Below are 7,500 nucleotides of genomic sequence, written 5' to 3' on the forward strand. Positions count from 1 at the left end.
CAAGATGACGAGGACGACGTTTCTCATCTTCCTTCGTTGATTACTTACCCTTGATGTCGTCCGCTTCCGTAATAATACATATATGGATAATAAAATAAAATGAATTGTTATCTTAATAATGGTTCTCTTAATATTCATAATCAGAAAACCGTGTAGATACCGTCAAATGGTTTCAAATTCACATTTTTATCAACAACTGGAGACTGTGTCACAATACAGATTATCTAGACGTACTTACAACCAATCACTGTCAGGTGTGACAAGCGAAAAACAAACAATGAAATATTTATGTATATATATCTTATGCTCTGGTGATTCCAGAGAAATAGCTTATGCTCCGGTGATTCCAGATTGTAGCATTAAAGATAATAACTGGTTCTAAGTGATCAACATTTATTTTTGGAAAAAACAACCAGAAAAAAGTTGAGGATAAAAACAACAAAAAAACATGTGAATACTGGGTTAAATTATATGCTGTTTTACGATAAGCAGTAAATTACTACAATTCAAAACTTCCACACAATAAAACCAAGCAGTCATGTACCTGTCCTTAGAGACTAAAATCATAAAACATACTGAATAAAAACACATAGCGAATGCCAGACGTTATATCGTATTAGAATAAAAGAAGCAGTACGCAGCTAACTTACCTTAAAAACTTGTATGTACTTTCACTGTCCCGATAACAACGTCGATGTCACTCTCCCCAGAAGTTTGATTGACATCCAGCCGATTCAAAAGTAAATGAAGTTGGACTGCTGTACCCAGACGAACATTTTGTTCTTTGTTAAGACACAACCACAACACACCCTTGCGACGTACTAGATTCTCGAACACTGGTTTTCACTCGCTCGCTTGTTCAGGGTCCAGCGTCAAGGAAAACGGATAACCAACATCGAATATGGCAACGCGCGAGATAGTTGCCAGTGACTTCTTTGGCGGCAGGCCTGTCTGGAAGATTGTGTAGCTAATATACACACATAAGCAAACGAAACATCCCCCAAATCGGGATAGGCTGACTGGGAAAATTGAAATGTAACTTATGGCGTGTTATAATTTTCGAACAAGAACTCTATTAATAGCTTACAAATTGTCTATATGGAAATATGATTTGTTACATAACGCGATACCATTCAGCCTGAATACATGTGCACATCCAATGAAACACAGAGAGAAAAGAAAAATGTTTAAATGACTGACAGAACCTTATTAACATTTAGACATATGCCTCACAACATATATATATATATATATATGTATAAATATATACATATATTTATATGAATGTATATAAATATATTCATATGAATACCTACTTATATATATGTATACATATGTATATATATACATATGCATATACATACATATATATATATATATATATATATATAAATATATATATACATAATATATGTATGTGTGTGTATAGGTATATATATATATTTATATATAAGTATATATATAATATATATACATATATATACATATATATACATACATATATATATATTTAATATATATATATATATATATTATAAATATATATATATGCTGTCTGTGTGTGTGTGTGTTGTGTGGTGTATGTGTGTGTGTGTGGATCATGTGTGTGTGTTTGTGTGTGCACACACACACACACACACACACACAGAGATAGATATAGATATATATATAATATATATATAAATAATATATAATATAAATATATATATATATACATTATATATATTATATATATATATATATATATATTAAATTATATATACATAATAACATATATGAACACTCATACATACACTCACACATACTAGATAATACATATATACATTAATATATAAATATATATATAGATAGACAATAAATATTTATATATATATATATATATATAAATAAAGTATAATATATTATAATACATAATTGTAGTTTAGATTAGTATAGATATAGATATTATATGTTATAGAGATGTTTATTTATAATTCATAAATATTTAGAGATAGATATATAGACTATATATATTATATATTTGTATTTATATATTTTCATATATAATATACATAATATATATATAATATATATATAATAATTAAATATTTATTTTATGTATTTATATATATACATATAATATATATATATATAAAATGTATAATATAAATACATATATTGTATACTATATAATATATAAAATAATATTTTAATATATATTATATATAATGTATTTAATATATACTTATATATATATATATATAAATTTAACTATATTATATGTATATAATATACATATATATATGTTTATATTTATATATATAATTATAATATATATATATATATTTATATATAATATATAATGTATGTATTATATATTATACACCTAAATTTTGTTATATAATATTATTTTATTAGCTATATATATACATTATCAACACACACACACACACACAACCAAACAAACACACCACACATATTATTAATATATTATAAATATATAATATATATATTATAAAAATATATACGGTTATTTTATATATTATAATAATATATTTTTAAATAAATATAATAATACTATATTTGTGTAAAATATAATATAATATATATATATAAAATATATATAATAAAATATAATTTAATAAAATATAAATTTTATCATATATATATATATATTTTAAAATTATGTTATTATATATTATATTGTGTATATATATATATATTTTATATGTTATATATATTCAATTATATATATAGATATAATTTTAAATATATTATTATATATATATATATATTTAAGAGAGAGAGAGAAGAGAGAGAGAGAGGAGAGAGGAGAGAGAATACATTTTTGGTTGTATATATTATATATATATTAATATATAATATATATTTATATTTATTTTTAATTTATATAATTATATATATAAAATATATGTATAAATGTTAAATTATAAATTAAATAATATAATAATAAGGTATATATAAATATATAATATATAATAGTATAATATATAAAAATAATATATATATAAATATATATAATATATATATATATATATATATATATTATATATACAAATATATTATAATATATATATATATAATATATAAAAATTTTATATTATTAAAATAATATATATATTATATATATAAAAATATAATAATATATATTTAAAATATAAAATATATATATATATTAATATTTTAATATATAATATATAATTTAAAATATATAATTTTAATTTACCGTCTATTATAACATGTTGTGTTCGAATTGGTAGTTTTTTTTTTTTTTTGTTTGTTAAGATATGTTTGTTGGATTATTTACAACTTAAAAAAAATTTAAACACAATCACTCAAACTTCAAAAATTTTATTACCAACCCCTAAAACTAATCTATTAAAAATATAATAAATAAAATTAAATATAATAAATATATAACAAAATATCTATATTTTCTTCCAAAATCCGTATCTAATATATAAATTATAAAATATATAATATTAATAAAATATTTATATATAAAAATATACACAAAACTAATATAAAATATATATTATATATTATATATTAATAATAAATATATATATATATATAATATATATATTAAATTAAAAATTTTATATAAAATAAAATATTTTATAAAAAATATATATAAATATAAAAATATACTATATGTATTAAAAAAATTATCACGAATCTTATAAAATTATAATATATATTAGTATATAAAAACAATATATATATATATTATATTAAATATAAGAATAAAAAAATAAATATTTATAATTAATAATATTAAATAATTAAAAATTATATTTTAAATATATATATATATACATATATATATATCATATAAAATATATATTTATATATATATGTATATTTTTATATTTTTATATATATATTTATTATGCATTAAAAAATAATATAAAAATTTTTAAATTTTTATATAAATATATATATATAAATATACTATATATAATATGTATATTTTTATATATATATAATGAGATGATATATGAGTATATTTATAGATAGAGGTATATACCGATATATTAGACATAGTAATGACACAAACACATATATAAAAGAGATATATATATCTATATACTTAGCATAGTTTCGATTTATAATATAGGATTATATATAAAGAAAGAATACTAAATTTTATTACAGACATTCTATCTATCTATGCTAATCATCTATCGATCACGACTAGCATCTATCTATCTATCTTTCTAGCGATTCTATCTATCTACGACACTATCTACGATCTAAATATTTTTATATATATAATATATAGACACTGTATATAGAGGTATATTATATAATTATATATATATATATATATATATATATAGTATATATGATATAAATAATAAAAATATCTTACACCCACACACACTTACATACTAGATTCAGAGATCATAAAAAATATTTATATATATATGAACTATATATATAAATTAAGATAATAAATATATGATATAAACAATGAGATGTTAATAATCTTCTTGTAGGAGCGTTAGTGGGGATATATGTTAAGATGTTTGATATATTACTAGTTAAATGAAGTTTATATAATAGATCTAATATAGAGCATTTATATTCGACGTGGATATAGTATTTTTTGTGACATATATATAGTGATAATAGTTTATACATTTATTTATACTACAAGACATAGAGAAGGTATATCACAACTGACACACAATCACACACACACACACACTGACAACACACACACACACATCAGACACACACACACTTTTACGCGATCATATTTGATATAGATCAACATTAGATATAATATATATACATGACAAATATATATATTATACTTAATTTCTATATAGAAAATATTATAATAAAAAATATATGTATATACATAGTTCAAACAAAATCAAGATTTTCCGACTTCAGTTAGTTTACGTAGATGTAAAGCACACTCACTCACACACACCTCACACACAACACTTACATACGTATTATAGATAAAGATAGATGAAATATAGAAATAGTATATATATATAGATAATATCTATATATAGATATATATGTATATATGATTTATATATAATAGTAATGATATGTGTGTGTTGAGTGTGTGTTGTTTGGTGGGGGGGGGGGAGTGTTAGTTAGTTTTTGTTTGTATTTTGTTATTTATATTAATAGATGATTTTGTGATACTTTTGGTATATATATTAATATATATTTAATATATATATAATAAAATATATAGGCATATTATATAAATATATATATTTTAATTATAGATCATAATGATTTATGATATTCATTTATATATAGATTTTACGTAGATTACATAAATAATAATACTTTCATATCATTTATCATATATTTGTTTCATATATTTTTACAATATACAACACACACACACAGCAAATTAATGTAGGGTTATTTACAACTTATAATATATATCAGATATATTCGACTCTTATAAGAGATAGAAATTTTAGTTTTTCATAGAGATACATTTTGCGTATATTTAGAGATATACTTTATAGATGGATATAGAATATGGTCAGATGATATTGATTGTAGAGTTGTGTTTTAGTGTGATTTAGTAATATATAATGTAGATATTTTTATTGTTTCTATATATTAATTTAAGAGATGTATAGTTGTTAGATAGTTTATGGTGATTTGTATAGATTATCAACTAATAATATATAGATTAGAAGATTTTTAGATATAGAGATATAGTTAGTGTTGGTGTGTCTAGTAGATGAGAGTTGGTAGTTTGTGCTGTTGTTATTTTGATATAATTTTTCATATTGATTTAATGCATATATGGGGAGTTATACAAGATTGTGAGAAGATTTTTATTGTTAGATAATATTTTATAGATATGTATATACTTGTATACGAAGAGATAATCATATATAGATATTAAGAAATAAATATATATATATATATATATTATATGTACATGAGATGGAATATATATCATACATACACAAAACAACACCACACACTCACACACACACACACACACACACACATATAAGATAATAGATAAATCTAATATAATATATATTTATATATTGTTTGTGATGTGGGTTGTGCAGCGTTCGTTGTTGACATATATAATTATATAATACATATATATAATATATATATATAGAGAGATACAATATAATATAGATATATATATTGTTAATTGGATAATAGTTATTGATACATATATACATAATATATATTGATATAAATTAATCATATATAGATTTATATAACTAATATCTATATAGCGTATTGTTACTATTACATATCTGCTAGATCGCGCACTGAACGCTACTGAGTTCGACTTGTCCTTGCGCTACGAGGAGACGGTGCAGATCCCTTTTGCCATATATGCAAATTTAGATTCGTAGGTCCCCTGTCGTCTAGGATTTCTAGGTGAATCTCGGTAAAATATTTATCAATTCGGATACAATCAAGGAGGCAAACCCATTAATACCATCCGATTATATTGAAGAGTTCCTGCTAATCCATACTTAACTACTCCACTCATCCCAAGTTGACGAGGACGACGTTCTCATCGTCCTTCGGTGATTACTTATCCCTGGAGGTCGTCCCGGCCTCCGTAATAATACATATATGATTATAAAACTAAAATAATAATATCTATAATGGTTCGCTAATATTCATAATCAGAAATACACCGGTTGATATAACCGTCAATTTTTGCAAAGATCACATTTTTATCAAAATCTGAATGTGTCCCAAACAATATCTAACTAACTACAACCAATACTGTCATGTACAAGCGCAAAAACAAACATATATGATTTAGGAGATATATATCTTAGGCGCGTCTGTTGACCTCCAGAGAAAGACGTAGCCCGGATTCCATTGTCTTGAAAATAATAACGTTGCTAATGGAATCAACAAGTTATTGTTGTGGAACAAAAAAACAACCTGAAAAAAGAGAGGATAAAAAACAAAAAATAAAACATGTGACAATACTGGTTAAATTATATCTGTCGTTAAGCTGAGTAGCATAAATTCCTCACAAGTCTATACTTCCACACAATAAAACCAAAACATCATTTCCTGTCTATGTTCCTGAGTGACTAAAATCATAAAACAACTGAATTAAAACCCAGAGCGTATGCCATACTAATATCGTATAGAATTAAAAGAACAGTACGCACTAACTTACCTTAAAACTTGTATTACTTTCACTGGTCCAGATAAACAACGCGATGTCACTCTCCCAGAATTTGTTTGACATCCAGCGATCAAAAGTAAATAAGTTGGTACTCTAGTACCCAACGAACATGTTGTTCTTTAGTGATGACTCAACACATACACACCCTTGCGTTCGTACTAGTTCTCGAAACTGTTTTCACACTCGCTGCCGCTTGTTTCAGGGCCACTAAGGAAAACGGTAACAACACTCGAAGTTGCAACGCGCAGTGAGTTGAAGGACAGTCTTGGCGGCGGCCTGTCTGTAAATAGCGTACTAATATTCACTCTTAAATCATACAAACA

The 7,500-nt window shown here is 22.7% G+C and overlaps 1 protein-coding gene across 3 annotated transcripts in view; it reads right to left on the reverse strand.

Moving 5' to 3' along the window:
* LOC122251684 (uncharacterized) overlaps window positions 1–7,500 on the reverse strand; it is a 66,660-nt gene that overhangs the window by 32,062 nt on the left and 27,098 nt on the right. The window contains exon 1 of one of the 3 annotated variants that reach the window (XM_086540057.1): window positions 651–862. The exons of 1 other annotated variant lie outside the window; for it this stretch is intronic. The gene's annotated coding sequence lies outside the window, so the exon portion shown is untranslated. Of the gene's footprint in view, window positions 1–650; window positions 863–7,500 lie in introns of those variants that run through there. One more of the 3 variants, XM_043013775.2, reaches the window with a different exon arrangement.

This window comes from Penaeus japonicus, unplaced genomic scaffold, assembly GCF_977035675.1.
Source record: "Penaeus japonicus unplaced genomic scaffold, GWHDUDI00000001_assembly GWHDUDI00000009, whole genome shotgun sequence".
Taxonomy (NCBI): Eukaryota; Metazoa; Arthropoda; class Malacostraca; order Decapoda; family Penaeidae; genus Penaeus; species Penaeus japonicus.